This window comes from Urocampus carinirostris, chromosome 2 (genome assembly GCF_059441175.1).
Source record: "Urocampus carinirostris isolate Australia breed hairy pipefish chromosome 2, RoL_Ucar_1.0, whole genome shotgun sequence".
In the NCBI taxonomy this organism is placed as follows: Eukaryota; Metazoa; Chordata; class Actinopteri; order Syngnathiformes; family Syngnathidae; genus Urocampus; species Urocampus carinirostris.
Window position 1 is genome coordinate 53,748,749 of NC_142350.1, and position 15,504 is coordinate 53,764,252.

Here is a 15,504-nt window from a genome sequence, read left to right on the forward strand (position 1 = left end):
AACCTTAAAAAATATGTACCTGGAAATGGCATTCTAGATCAGGCATGGCAAACATACAGCCCGCGGACCGGATCCGGCCTGTTGGATGATTAAACACAGCCCACCATAAATTTCTGAGTTTCTCAAAAAAAGAAACAAGCCTTTAGTTCATTTCTATTAAAAGTTATAATTTATTTTTAAATAAGTTTGACATCCCTGTTCTAGATAGTTGCTAAGCTTCGTGGAATTAAAAAAAACATGAAGAGTCCCCTTTTTTCCTGTCCTCTTATTCCTGGTAACAAAATTCCCCTTTTTATCACAAGGGTTGTAAAGGCCATCAGTTTGTGTGCGAATGCTCGCGTGCGTGCACAAATAGGTGAGCCAGGGCTGATACGCTACTCAGGTGATGAATGACCAACTGCAGATACAAGTAAACATCAATAACCTCCTGAGCTATCCGCAACAAATTCATCATTGAATCGTCAGAGGATTTAATCAAATGTGTTTTCTTCGCTCCGACTTTGGGATTTATTCTACTGTTCGTAAAAGCCGCTTTGAGTCAGCATTTGGCGAGTGTCGACACGGCAGATCCGGTGAGGATAAAAGGGAGAAAGTACACTTCAGGGCAAAAGTTGTAGTTGGAGTATTAGCCAAATGGAATTGTAATGAATGTGTGTATTATGGCATTTTTTTTTTAAATGAATGAAAAAAAAAAGAATAGGACTTTTACGATTTTAGCCAACAGCCGCAGGCAGGTGTTCGAAGCGTTGCTTCCATAGCCCAGCGAACAACTCCTTTCCAAGTGCAGATTTTGTTGGCTTTTTTGTGGTGGCAATGTGTTTTGATGACTTTCTGTAGGGTTCTTTTGTTTGCTGCCTTCCACCCATCACAGATTTTTAGGGGGTTTTTGTTGTTGTTGTTTTTTAGGCTTTTTGTGATGCGGATAGTAATCACAAAATGCATTATACAGGTTGTTCCATAAGTCTTGGGCACATTTTGTGGAATCTAAACCTCTATTACGTGGTTCAGTCCGCCAGCATTTGAAAAAGAAAGACCGAAGTCTGAGTTCAGATTGGAGTGACACTTTTTGTTGTCTTCTTGCAAGAAGGACATCCTGGCAGAATTCCTCCTGCCGAATGTGTTAGTCACCGTTTGTTTCGTGTTTCTATGCAGTTATAGTCATGAGAGCGCAAAGCAGGATATGACTAGAAAATCAATCACTGAAGAGAGCTGAAACATGAGTTTAAACACAATAATTAATGGTGACATTCACACAGTGTGCAAGACAGGATATATATGTTTGAGAACGACCCAGCTCATTTAAACTCAAGTACAAATAACTGGATGCTGTTTTATTATCTTGAGGAAACTTTAACTAGAATGTCAATCATTAAAGTCAGCTCATTTAAACTCAAGCACAGATGACCGGATCCTGTTTGGGACCTTGGGTTTTAGCAGCAGGTCAGGGAGACCATACATTATGGGTTGAATATAAAGTCACATCACCCTCACCGAATCTGAATTGACACACATTTATAGTTTAATTTACCCTACATTAAATATCTCAGAAACTCTTAAAGATATAAAAACACATCTGGTAAATTCAGAAAGCTCGTAATCTCATATATTTTATGGAATGTTCAAAGATGTTCAATGGGAGCACCATTGGTCACACGCCACACATGAAGGCGATTAGCTGTTGCATTGTCCATGGTTACAACAGCTTCTGTTATTTGTGCCATTTTTGAAATAGGGGGATCATTGACACACCAAACTAAAGTGCCCTACTGGCTTTTTTTGACTGATGTATGGGGCTCTGCTGGAAAGCAGTTCAAACTTAGTCATTCAAATCTTGTGAAGTTGAGGGGCATCCCGTTGTTTTTGCTGTGCATAAGCATCCATCTGTTATGAATTGACCATGCTATCTTACCATGGACTATCTCACTGGTGGCTCCTTTAAATGTTCTGGAAAATACACGTTGAACATTCAGTTTCGCAAAGTCAAACACACAAAACAGGCATTACTGGTTGAGTGAACGCCATTTATGGGTCGGATTTTTTCGATTTTTTTTTTAAATCAATAAAATGTAGTTGGCTTTAAAAAGCACAACTTTTATCTTACTACCATTCATTATTAAGGAGATATGGGGATGTCAAATGTGCCCAAGACGGTTGGAACACCCTTTACAATTGTAATCCTCACAACAATGGGGCGGCAGTAGCTCAGGAGGTAGAGCGATCGTTTTAGGATTAAGGGATCCCAGTCCGAATCCCGGCTTGTCCGTGTTACATGTCGAAGTGTCCTTGGGTAAGACATTGAACCCCCAATTACCCCCAATAAGCAGGTTAGCGCCTTACATGGCTGCACAGATCACGGCCGCTATTGGGAAATGTGAAGCACAATGTAAAGCGCTTTGGGAAGTCATTGACTTGAAAAGCGCTATATAAATGCAGATCATTTCATTTCATTTCAATTTGCCGATTGTCTGGAAATACATTTTAATCACCTGCTTTTTGTGTTAGAGGGCCAAGTGCGAGGTCATCAGCATTTGACAGCAGGGGAGTTGTCGTTTTTTTAAGTGTAATCCCAGCATTGTGAAATTGTCCACCAATATTTGTTTTTATTATTATCCAAAATTGCAGATCAGCACCATTTTGAGAAGCTCCACGGCCATCAACATGTAGGATGCTACAATTTACACCAGGCTTCATGTCATGTTCTGCAATACGATAGAAAAGTGCATTAGCCTTATTGTAGTTTTGTAGAATTTAGATGTACTTTTAGGGCCTTGTTTGTTTTTCAAAAACAACTTTTGAAATAATTTATTGAATACAGAAATTCGGCTGAGGGCAAAGATTGCTTTGCTACGGATCACAAACATGACCTGGCTTTGTTGGCTCAGACAAGTGGAATGTGTCGGGGTTTTTTTTTTGTTTTTTGGAAGCGCGGGGGTATCTCGGTGTAGGAGGTAGAAACCCTGCTGAGCCCCGTGGGCTCTGAACACTCATCGGCACATGAAGTGCTCTTCACTTTCTGCCACTGGATGCTTGCCTACTCCTATTTTTACACAACTGGATTTTCTTTTACAAATGAAAAATCTGTTCTTCCCTCCCTGAAACGTCCCTGTTCTTCGACTAGCATGTCCTCAGCCTGTAGTTTCAGTCTGTTCAGTAGTACCTTTAGCATAACTTTACTTGCATGGGTGATGTGATTGATGGTTCTCGAGTTGAAGCACAGTTGGAGGTTTCCTTTTTTTGGTAGCATAATTACTAACAATATGTTCCATGCAGATGGCCACTGTCCTGATTGCCAGATCTTTCCGCAAATATTTGACAGAATTACTATAGTTTGCTCACAAATATTTCGCATGAGTTCTGACGGGATGTTGTCAGTTCCTGGAGACGTTCCATTCTTCAGTGGGTTAATTACTGCTTGTACTTCTTCTCTGAAGACAGGAAAGTCATGCCCCTGGGTCAGAATTCTACATCTTGGCACCCTCTGTTGAGGCGGACCTCCCTTTAGAATTGGCAACACTTAAATTAACATGGGAGGGGAGCAACAATCAAGGGCCCACACCTCAATTAATACCCATATTGCATTATCTTTTCTGGAATCACAATTTATTGATATAAAGAGGAGCTATCAATCAGCTCCTCTTTATATATGGACCAGGGACGCTTGACCAGATTATGCCTTTATGAGCGTGGTCTTAGATATCTGATACTCGCAGTATAGGGTGACGGTCTTTGAAGTTACTAAACTTGTTAGAGAGCCAAAAAAGTGAGAAATTGGCATAATGTTCTGTACTTGAGAATGCTGCTTCAATCAACATAAATACGTACGGTGAGGAAGTTTTAATTACATTCAAAACTTAATGTTATCAGATTTCATAATGGTACACGGTGAATTGGTATGTTCAGGAACTGTCCAAAAGGGGATGCAGTCGTTCCAACCATTCCAAAGTTCTGAGTTACTTCAAAGTCAATTTTGTGCTGTGCTTATTTGCTCTAAATCAGTACCCTGAAAGTTGCAAACAATAACTTGTTGATTCAGCTCGTTGTTTGAAAAGTGTTTTAGAAATAAAATGGTATTTTAATGAGAAAACAATTCCAAAATATATTGTATTCTTACTGTAGAAATTCCAACAGAATGTTACAAGTCGCAAAAGGCAAGAATTAGACTGTGATAATGCAATTTTCGATTGTGAAGATATCAAAGCCCATACTTTGCATTCTGATCCTACACGTGAGTCACCTTTCATAGGGAATCGTGAATAACGAGGCTCCAGAGCCGCTTTTCACACTCAGCGGTTGCAGGAAGTTATTTGTCGGTCTGGTGGAGTGGGAGGAAGTTCCGTTTAATTGGATTTTGATGTTCCCCATTGTCATAGCACCCAGATCTCATTTTTGTAACAGTCAACGGGCGCTGTGCAAAAAGAGGGAGTGCTATTTGGATGAGACACAAGATAACCGTGTCATCCGGCGTTTAAGAGGGAGGGGCTTGATTGCTGTGGAATTACAACGTCCAACTCATGCATTTGCATCTCCAGCCGGCCGAGTGGTTTACTTTACCAGCGGCGGGCGCGGAAAGAAAAAGCCTGCCAAGAGATTCTGTGCATGTTTAATGAGGGGACACGAAGTCCATCTGCAACCCCGTCTTGAATCATCTCCAATGAGGACTCTATTGAAACCTGTAGGGTAGCAACTATTCAACATCTCTGCAGATTTTTAGTTCATTCTCGATCTGCAAAGACAAGAAAGCTGTTGCAATGATGAAAAATGTGAGAAATCAAGCCCTCAGACATCAGCAAAACATCTTACTTTGAAACAGATTTACATTGTAGTGTGAAATAGGCACATCATGCACTCTGTATATACCGTAAATTTCGGACTGTAGAGAGCACCTGACTATAAGCCGCACCCACCACTTTTTCAGTGATTTGCCACTTTTGTACCCACACAAACCACATCTGTATATAAGCCGCGTGCGCCCTCACCAAGAATGAAACTGATACCCGTAATTAAGGTATGATGCAGACTTGTAAAGTCTGGGTCTCGTTGAAAGTAATCCAAGGAAACAAAATGTGTATTTCCAAAGTTAAGGGTGGGAAAAATATATATCCACTATTGTCCGCTGCGACAACAGACAGTAACTCAGCTTTACCTCACTTCCCATCAGCCCGCGTTTGCTCCACCCCTTCTTTTTGATTCGTCTGTAGAACACATAACAGAATAAATCTCTAAAATAAATACATTACAAAAATATACAGTTGCAAATACATATTATACATGGTTACACATATTTACGAAGAAAGACGGTACACCGAGAGAGTTTTCAAAGCTTTAATAATAATAAATATAATATAACTTTCATCCCAAACCGTGCCTTTGAAAGGTACCAACACGCTAGTAAGATCACGCTCGCAATGCATCAAGCGTGCCTGTCAAAATTAAAACATCCCGTATTTGTGAAATTCACGGAAAATCATCCTCAACATCCTTCTTATAACTGTCGCCATCAAGGGCGTCTTCCTCATGATCGGAACGTATCTTTACTTTACAAACAATGTATGCAGAAACTTAGAGGTTGCAGTCTTTTTTGGCGCACATATCCTACTGGTCTTAATTTGACCTTTTACACTCCAGCGCCGCTACACAAATTGGCCGCTTCACTGAATTAGCCACAGGGCTGAACATTTGGGAAAAAAGTAGCGGTTTGTAGTCCGGAATTTACGGTATGTATATATATATGTATGTATATCAGACCATATAGGAAACGGCAACCCTGCCTTACAACATTTTCACTTTAATAAGGTGGAATAAAAAGTTTTTCAACCCCTCTCCAAGTTGTTTTCCTCTTTATACAACTTTGACAACAAATTATTTAGCCTGCCCAAATTCTTGTTAAGTCAAGTCATTTTTATTTGTGTAGCCCTTATTAATCACAAGGAGACTCAAAGGGCTGCACAGACCACAAACTAAATACGATTAGTATACCATACCCTGATCTAAAACTTATATGAGGGCAAGGAAAAAATCAAAACCTCCACATGAGGTAAATGAAGAAACCTTGAGAAGGAATTGCACATAAGGTAATGTGAAATTACAATTATGCAGTGTTCGTTTTCATGTTCGGTTTCCTTTTTAATCCGCCGTTGCCATTTCCTCGCCACTTCTGCATCCACCCACTCATCTACTTGACCAACTCAAAACACGTCACACTAAAGGTAAAATAAAATTCTATTTTTCATTTACATTTATTTATGTTATTTAAACCTTTACACTAATGTTACACATATGGTTTGGAACTTGTTTGCTACACTTAACCATACGTTTCCATACCATATTATACGGCAATTTCACTTTGTGATCCTCACCTCAGAAACGACTCATATTGTATCCCGGTGGTTTACTGCGTACACAAATAGTTACGTGATGTTGCTCAGTCTGATCCTTATATCATATTCATAGTGTCAATATTTGTGCTTGGCATCAAATATGGAAAGGGATCACAGTAGTGTCGGCCAGTGTGTGTTATGTGTACAAGTGTGCAGGAACTCCAATATCATGACCAGAATGAGGAGCATCCAAACAGCGAAAAAACAAAAATATATATATATAAATGCTGAGTTAATCAGCACTGGAACATCTGTTGGCAAACAGCAAGCGAGACGGCTTGCATAAAAAGTTAATTTACCCCTAAAATAAACAGGGGGAACATTTAAATGACTTCATGAACTCTTAGCAAAAACGGGAAAAGTCACTTGCTTTTGATTTCGCCCCTCAGGAAGCTGAATATAGCAAGATGCCATAAGGGTGAATTTTCGAGAGGGTAATTTTAACTGTGACTCATTTGCTTCTCATTCATATTGTGAATGTTACTTAAATCCTTTAACGTGAGTTATTGTGACGAAATGGTAAAAGATAAAGTAGGCTTTGGCATAGATTTCTGAAGAGATTCAACGGCAAGGGTAAGGAAGGAAGTATGCTAATGTCACGTAGGTCAGGTCTGTTTTATGCTGACATATGTGTAACTTGCAGTGCATCCAGTAGTTAAACATTGTAGGCACATAAGCAAGTGTTAGCATTGGTTGTTTGGGTCCCCTTTAAGGGTTAATATGCTAGCTCACATGAGGTGAGGCTTCCAGTTCCTTAGCTTTTAAACGACAATTTTAGGGCGTTTTATTTGTTTTGTCTCATTTGGGAATATCACTATTAATGCTTGATTGATATAAACCCTTAGTACAGTTATACTCAAACCAAATGGATATTTGAACCAAAAGTCAAGTCATGTTTATTTGTATAGCCCTTAATCACAAGGAGTCTTAAAGGGCTGCACAGCCCAGAGATTATTGCAAACTACAGACTATTATTACACCATCCCCTGATCTAAAACCTACATGAGGGCAAGGAAAAACTCAAAAACCTCAACATAAGGAACATGAAGAAACCGTACATTGGAGTATAAAATCAAAACACAAACAAGCCTTAACATAGCCATCTTGTCTCTCTTACTCCAGTGGGAAGCATCATTTGAAGAGAGGTTGTCAGTCCATCACTAGTTCAGAGGTTATTGGGATTTACTGCGTTTTATTGCCTTTTTTGCTAATTATAAAGTCAGCGATAAGGAACAGGAATGGAGGAAAACAGTGATTGATTGAGAAATTCGAGAATGGTGTACGAGAGTCTGCCATTGGACTGCTGATTAAAGGTAAAGCAAATGGTTTTAAATTGTTTCCCGAATATTTTGTGTTGACAATATCTGTGTATTGTTTGTTTTTGCAACAGCCGTTGCAGCCAGGTCATCGTGGAAGAGGAATTACCTCATGTGCGGTCCCTTTTCAAGGTTTCTTTGTTTTCCTCATGAGGATGTTTTCAGTTTTCCCTTGCCGACATGTTGGTCTTAGATTAGCGGATGGTGTAATAATAGTCATTTGTAGTTTGCAATAATCTGTGGTCTGTGTCGCCCTTTAAAACTCCTTGTGATTAAGGCTACACAAATAAACATGACTTGACTTGAATAGATTAAGGTCGAGTATTGAGTTATCACTGTACTAAATTACATATTTGACGCCATCGCCACTATGCGGCTTGCTTGCTTGAAGAGTGATTACAACGTATGTGGTTCTGGTTAGCTCTGTAGCTGTCTAAGAGTTGTGAGTGCAAGTAAACTCTGCGTCCCCTTAGATTTAACTGTCACTTCAATTTAACCGAGACAGAGAAGTGAGATATACTAAAACTTTAAAAAAACAAAAATTAACAAAGAATCCTTTGGGTGGTTCTATTTCTCTTTAATGTAACTTCTCTACTTCTCTTAGACTCCGGAGACCGACATTGAAGAACAGAAAGAATAAAATAAAACGAGAAAATTCAAAAAGAGTGGCAGTGGGAGAGAGGACACAGGGCATCTTTGTGGAGAATATACCGTAAAAGATTGATGAACACGCAGGAGGACAGTTGGTTGTGTTTTCCTAGCAATAAATGGAGTAATATGTTCCATCATCAGCTCCCAAAGGATTATATCAAGAAGACCGTCAATGGGATAGTTGGGTTGCAAATTTCTGTTTTCCCCAGAGAACTTGTTTTTTTTTTAAAAAAAAAAGCCTCCATGGCCTCCGATCTCATTTGTTTTCATTTTCGTCATCCCTTTGCTCCAGTCTTTCTTCCGTCCATCTGTCTTTTGTTTGGTTAATTTGCTCAGATCAATCTGCCCTCCCCAAAATGTCCACACTCATCTCATTGTGTCATTTCCCCTCTGAACAACCATCCACCCTCTCCCCACATTTTCTCTTCCAAAAGCCTCGCCTTGCTGCATCCTGATGTTTTTTTTTTTTCATTCTTTCTGGTATCCGTTTGACTGAGGGCAGAGCGTCCCCAGGCGGCAGGGGGTAGCATTACATGGAATGGATGCTACTGATTTTTTTCTCTTTTTTTCTGGTGGGGTCTCTCATGCGTGAAATCAGCCTGGCATTTGCCGACATTGTGATAGAAGCTCTGTCTTGGGGCCACGTTTGGCCCTTGCTTTCCCCTCGCTCTCCGGCTTTCCAGGCAGCACCAGCCTTTATCTGTTTTAAGTTTATAGTCAATGGTTATGACAACCCTGCATGTCACAGATTCACTTTTTTCAGATTTTAAAGCCATTGCTAGTCCTTGATACTGCTTAAAGTTCTGCTTTTTTAATAGCTGTACATTATATCATTGGGTGGTCCTCCTATCCAAGTCAATCAAGATACAGTAAGAATGGCAGTAACTGAGATAATAGCACGTTGAAGACTGAGAATTACATACGTGTCAAGCCAATTGCTCTCTTTATAAGTTAGAATGATTATTTCTATTAACTTTTTATTAATATTATATTAAATCCCCTTATTAAGCAATAAAATACCTTACAAATGCAATGTGGCACCTATTAACTCACAGCAAGACTAATTATGTAGAATACAGCAATCCCTCTGATAGCCCCCGCGAAAAATTTAAAAAAAGTAGCGTCCCTCCTTTGTAAAGGCCCCCAAGGATCAAACTTACCTCGAGATGACGTCCTTACCAACTGAGAGTATACAACTGTAAATTAATAACAACTCTAGATCTACAAATGACACAGAATTACTGGTGAATTGTATCGGTATACAAAAGAACAATAAAATTGAAGGGCTCTTTTTTTCAGAGTAATAAAGCGATTTAGCGAGCAACTATCCTCGAAATAGTCCAGGTCTCAGTGATGATTAAATACAACAGTCCCAAATGTAGAGGTTTGCTACGTGTTGCAGACTAGGTAATTTGTTTTATGGAAAGGGATCACACGTTGGTGAGATACAGCCTCGGCAGGGGTGGCTTAAGAGATTGGTTAGCCTAGCTGTAGCAGTTGGCCGCACTTGCAGCCTCGCTCTTTCATTTTCCCTCGACGCCACCTCAGTCGCTTCCCAAACCCGATAACAATCCACGGAGCACCCATTGGTGGTCACTAATTCTTTGCGCTCTTTTAACTTTTCTCAGAGTCTGATTTCATTGAAATCAATTCTTTTCAATGTAATGAGCCACAAAAACTATGCGGTGTTGTGCTCTGCAGTTTGTTTTGGTGACCCTGCTGACTGACAGCATTCACTTGCCTATCACAGTTGCGCACAAACACCGTCACACCCACCCAACACACAAAGTCCTCTCCAACCTGCCTCTCTGATAGCATTTGATATCTGCTGTCTGCTCAGAAGATAATGCACAATATGTTGATGTCATTGACAACAAAGACAGTTTATTTAAAAATCCGCGAAACAGTGAACCAGTGATAACCGAAGCGCAGAGAAGGTATGGGTTCTCTGTACCGCAACATTATTAGCAATCTACGATGATGTTGTCGTTTAACCAAAAATGAGTTTTCCTTGTCTAAAAATTGTTAAAAGGGGTACAACATTTGAAATGATCAAATAACGTAGAAAAATACAAGAAAATCCCGCAAAAATTCACAGATTCAATTATTGCACTTGCTAGAAACCACCACTGAATATTTTATGGACTGTATCTTGGCTCACAGAATTACTGGTTTTACATCATACACTGCAATTCTGCAGATATGTTGAGTGTAGCCTACTCTTGTGCTGATCACATCAATGAAAACAAACGCCCAGCAAGTAATATTTTTTAAAGCCAACTCTGTTAATCCAATTGTTTATGCAAAAAATCATAAATCACGGTGTAAAAACTTGCTTAAAAGCATTTTGTGAGGGAAGGATTTGTTTTTACCTAAAACAAATAACTTTGTTTTTTGTCTTTGAAACAGTCAAGTTGGTAAACAGCATCTCAGCGGCAAATTTATGGCCACCCAAAAAAAACTAAGTCGTGAATCATGTCAAAGTTGAAAAATGACAACATTGGCCAAACGCTTAACTGGCCTCACGAACTGCCTGCCGGAGTGTGAGAAATGTGACTTTTATGATAGTTATTGTATGCTTGTCTCGTTTTGATTGTATAAAAGTTCCTTACACACAACAAATAGTTTTAGACTTTTATTAAATCACACGTCATAGAAACTATCCTTCTGTGTAAATGTAACTTGCTGTAATGTACGTGCCAATCCATTACCTGTCAATATAGTCATCATCCCAAAGAAAAAATATATATTTTGCTCATTTTAATATAACTTTTCTTATTTTTAAATATTTATGAAATAATTAACACCAGATAGATAAGCATAGTTGTTACCGATAACTGCTCCAAAAAGACATTTTCGTGGCCTTTTGAAATGTTAATTATTTTGTAATTTCGCTGATCGCAGCCAACTATTTATAGTTTTATCAAAACCATCTTTAAAACAAAAGTTGAACTACTTAAAAGTACACAAATTTACAGCCATTGTGTTTGAAGTGGGCTTGATACAAATAAAAAGTAAAAAATAAAACTCAAGAGGACCAGTGACAGTAATTTTACGTGAGACTTCTGCTCAACTACACCAAAACCCAAATGGCTTCCACGACCCGAAATGCACTGTGGCTTTTATTAGGTCTTCAAAATAAAATATTTCCAAAACAGCCACAGACTAAAAGCAAGTCTTGGACAAACAAAATTATACAGGTCATGAGCGTTATTTCAAACGTATCACTTAAAAAAACTATTTAATACAGCGTCATTTTATCCTGATAGTCTTTTATATTCTTTTCTTTTTGAAATCTTTGACATGTTTACCCTGGAGTGCCATGTCCAATCTCATTGCGTACAATGTTCTACAACCTAATATTAATGACAATACATTTATTTGGTGCTTGCTCTTTTGAAATAAGGAAGACAAGTGAAAATTATAGGGGTTGATTTAGTCAGTTAATAGATGTGTTTTTGTTTTATTTTGAAATTTAAAAAAAAAGTCCATACATTTTTCGACCTTTTAAACTTGTTTTTTTGTAAAAACTTAAGCCAACATCTACTTAAGAGACGCAGTAAAATTTGACCCCTAGATGTTGCTGCAATGTGTAATGCAACCAAAAACGAGTGTTACGAGCGACCTGTTAACAAAATTAAATTGATTTCCTCAGGCAAAGCTTGAGGTACTTGAGCACGAATCCCCCCTACTTCCAGTAAAAAAGGAAAAAATATATAATAATGGCAGTTAATTAGTATACTATCTTTAATTTTATATTTCTTTTGAAATAAGAAAAACTGTCCTTAAACCTTTTGGCATACATTTCAAGCAATACTTAAAGTTTGTTTGCATGTGTTTTGTGTCTTTTTTCACCTCCCCAAAAACTCGAAGGCAAGCCTTCTACTCATTATTGGCCGATCATTGTACTTTAATAGTTTAGGGAGTCTCATGCAATATTATCGATTGACCCTCGAAGAGATTTAGCTAAAGCTTAGTTTTTTTGGAACTCTAAGAAAGAAGGTAGCTAGAATGTCTTGAAAACATGGAGGATTTGTACAGGTGCTTGAAATCATTGAAAATTATTGAATTTTATGTTGTGTTTTCAATGATTGAAAGCTGATTGAATTTTTGTAAAAGTCCTTTTAAATGCTTGAAATTGTTGCCGTGTTTCTTAACAAATCTGCTTGAAAACGATGCAGACACTTCTCTCTGGTGGCTTCGCTTTACTATTGCATTCCTTCTTTTCTGGTGATTGACGGCAGCTGGCATTAGTTTTTATGGCCTATGAAGCATCATTGCCCCCCTAATGGTATCGCCCAAGAGGATAGGCGCATGCACTATGAAATATGTATTAGTGCAAGAATTAGGTATAAGTTATGGGCATTTATTATGGACCATGCAAAAAATGAAGGTCGCGTTTCCTAGTGGTAAATTGTGATGGGAAGAACTTCCTGCAACTGAAAATGTGAGCAACATATTACTTTTATGCAATACCTCGATGAGGAGAGATTTGTTTAAAAAAATATATACATTCTAAAAATCAAATGTCGTGATAAATCCATGCGCAAAATTAAAAATTGTATATGAAAATCAGATATATTCGTGGGGTCTGCAAAATACATGATTCACACTGGATTCCTTTTTTAAGTGGTGCTGGAGAAATTGAAAAATCGCCTTTGAAAGGCCTTAAAAAGTGCTCGGAATTGGCTATGAAAAGGGTGAACGAACCCTGATAATTGCACAGTAAATTGCAATGATTTAAAAGTTTTGAGGGTGGAAATTGCAATTACTTTACAAAATGTTTCAGCCCTGGTTTTCCACTGGATACATCTGCAAGGCAGCTGATGCAGTTGCGTGTATTCAGATGCTGCTCGTCCCCAGGCGGCCGCTTATATGAGATAATGAGGTCCATTGTGGAAGCCGGAGGAGGCTGCTGATGGAGTGGGAGTGCGCACATTCAATCGCGATATATATATTTTTTTCCCCACTTTTTCTCTTTCTCAGCATTGTAAAGCACTGGCGTTGTAATTCCTAAGTGTGACTCACCGGGGAACGAACAAAACGCTCCAGCCATCTCTTTCGCATTCGTCCAACATATATTCATCGCCATCGATTTATGCGTTGGGTCATAAACCTCGGCTGGCATTTATGCTTTCCATCAATGCATTGAAAAGACGGCGAGTTTGGACCGGGTCAGGCAATTGAAGCGACCCCGCCGGCTGAATTCACTTTGTGTATGTGTTACGTGGAAAGTTGTGCTGGCATTTTTATTTCTGTTTTTCAGTTTTTGATTAGTTTCAGATTGTTGCCTATACATTATGAATAATGCAGTTCTTTTCTGTAGCCCACCAAAAATGTTTTTTTCACTTTCTGACAAATATGAAGTTTGTGATCCTAAACCAGGGGCAGTTTTTGGTGCACCGCAACTATAGTTTCACTCTTGACCCTTGTCTTTACTGATGTGGGCTTGGACAGCCTTTTAGTGGTAAACGTGACTTCATTCATTAAAAGAAACATTACTAATTTTAATAATAGAAATCATATGAACAAGTATTTTTATGATAATAAGGAGAGGTTCACCGAGAGCATGCTAAGATGAATGGGGATTACCTCATGTGCAGTCCCTTCTCAAAGTTTCTTCATATTCCTCATGTCGAGGTTTTTGAGTTTTTCCTTGCCCTCATATATGTTTTAGATCAGGGGATAATGTAATCGCAGTCTGTACTTTGCAATAGCCTGTGATCTGTGCAGCACTCTTAGACTCCTTGTGATTAAGGGCGTCACAAATAAACATGACTTGACTAGATGAAAACAAAAAACAGCATCAACCACTAATTAACAAAAGTGAACAACAATATTCACCATCCATCCATTATCTGCACCGCTTATCCTCAGTAGGGTCGCGGGGGTGCTGGAGCCCATCCTAGCTATCAGTGGGCGGGGGACACCCTGAATTGGTTGCCAGCCAACCGCAGGGCACACAGAGACAGACAACTTACTCGCTCAATCACACCAAGGGACAATTTGGACCGGCCAATCAACCTGACATGAATGTTTTTGGAATGTGGGAGGAAACGAGAGTGCCCGGAATAAGCCCACGCAAGCACGGGGAGAACATGCAAACTCCACACAGGAAGGTTTGTAAAGCTGAACAATATATGTGCAAATATATTTAAACAAATCTCTTCCCATATTGGGTCAAATCATGGTATTTTGTAGCTTGCATTTTCAGTTGCAGCAAGTTCTTCCTGTTAAAACATGCAAACTCCACAGAGGAAGGTTCAATCTCATGACCTCAGAACTGTGCCGGACATGCGCTAACCACTGTGATACTGTGCTGCCGGCCCAAAAAAATCATGATATATTAATATTCTTTCGTAAAATGAGGAGAAATATGGTCCGGTTTGGTTACCTTGAGTCTCCGTAGTTTGTATTCTTCCAAATGCTTTGTCGGACTGGTTTTGCACGACACAATGACAGCCTGCTGGACGCCTCCCTTCGGATGTGTTATGGGCATGTCCCACCGGCAGGAGATCCTGGAAATGACCCAGGACACGCTGGAGAGACGAATAGTCTTTAGCCTGGCCTAGGAGCGCCTCGGGATCCTGTCCGATAAGTTGGATGAAGTGGCTGGGCATAGGGAAGTCTGGGATTCACTGCTGCCCCTAAGACCTGACCCTAGATGAGCGGAATGATGGATGGATGGATGGATAGAAATCAGCAACATCGAGTGGTCAAATATGAAACAGTGTCCCTTTAACTAAAAATACATGGGAGTAAAATATATATTTTTGTGACCGACAAAATGTCTGTTTGCCCTGCAGTCGCTTGATGAGCAACGTTAACTCATCCAGGTTAGAAACTGAAATAGAAAATGAAGTGAGTTAAAATGTGGTAGAGTCTCTGAGATTTGATGTTGAAAAAAAACTTAATAGAGCTAACGTCACCATGGCAACCGCATACCCCGTTTCTTTGGTGTAACTTGTCAGGTTATCCAATCTGATGCAAAACTTTAACTGACAATGAAACAGATATGGTCCTTAAAAAAATAAAAAGATCAAATGTTGGAGATATTTAGTTTCCACTAGACTCCATCAATGTCATGTAGTTGTGTGGGTCAATGTTTTATTTTACTGTTGTATTTATCATTAAATAATGTTAATGATGACATTTGCTTT

General features: G+C 39.1%; 1 protein-coding gene across 2 annotated transcripts in view; it reads left to right on the forward strand.

Annotated features, from left to right (window-relative positions):
- zc3h12aa (zinc finger CCCH-type containing 12Aa) overlaps nt 1-15,504 on the forward strand; it is a 128,946-nt gene that overhangs the window by 78,645 nt on the left and 34,797 nt on the right. The gene's annotated exons all lie outside the window — the stretch shown is intronic.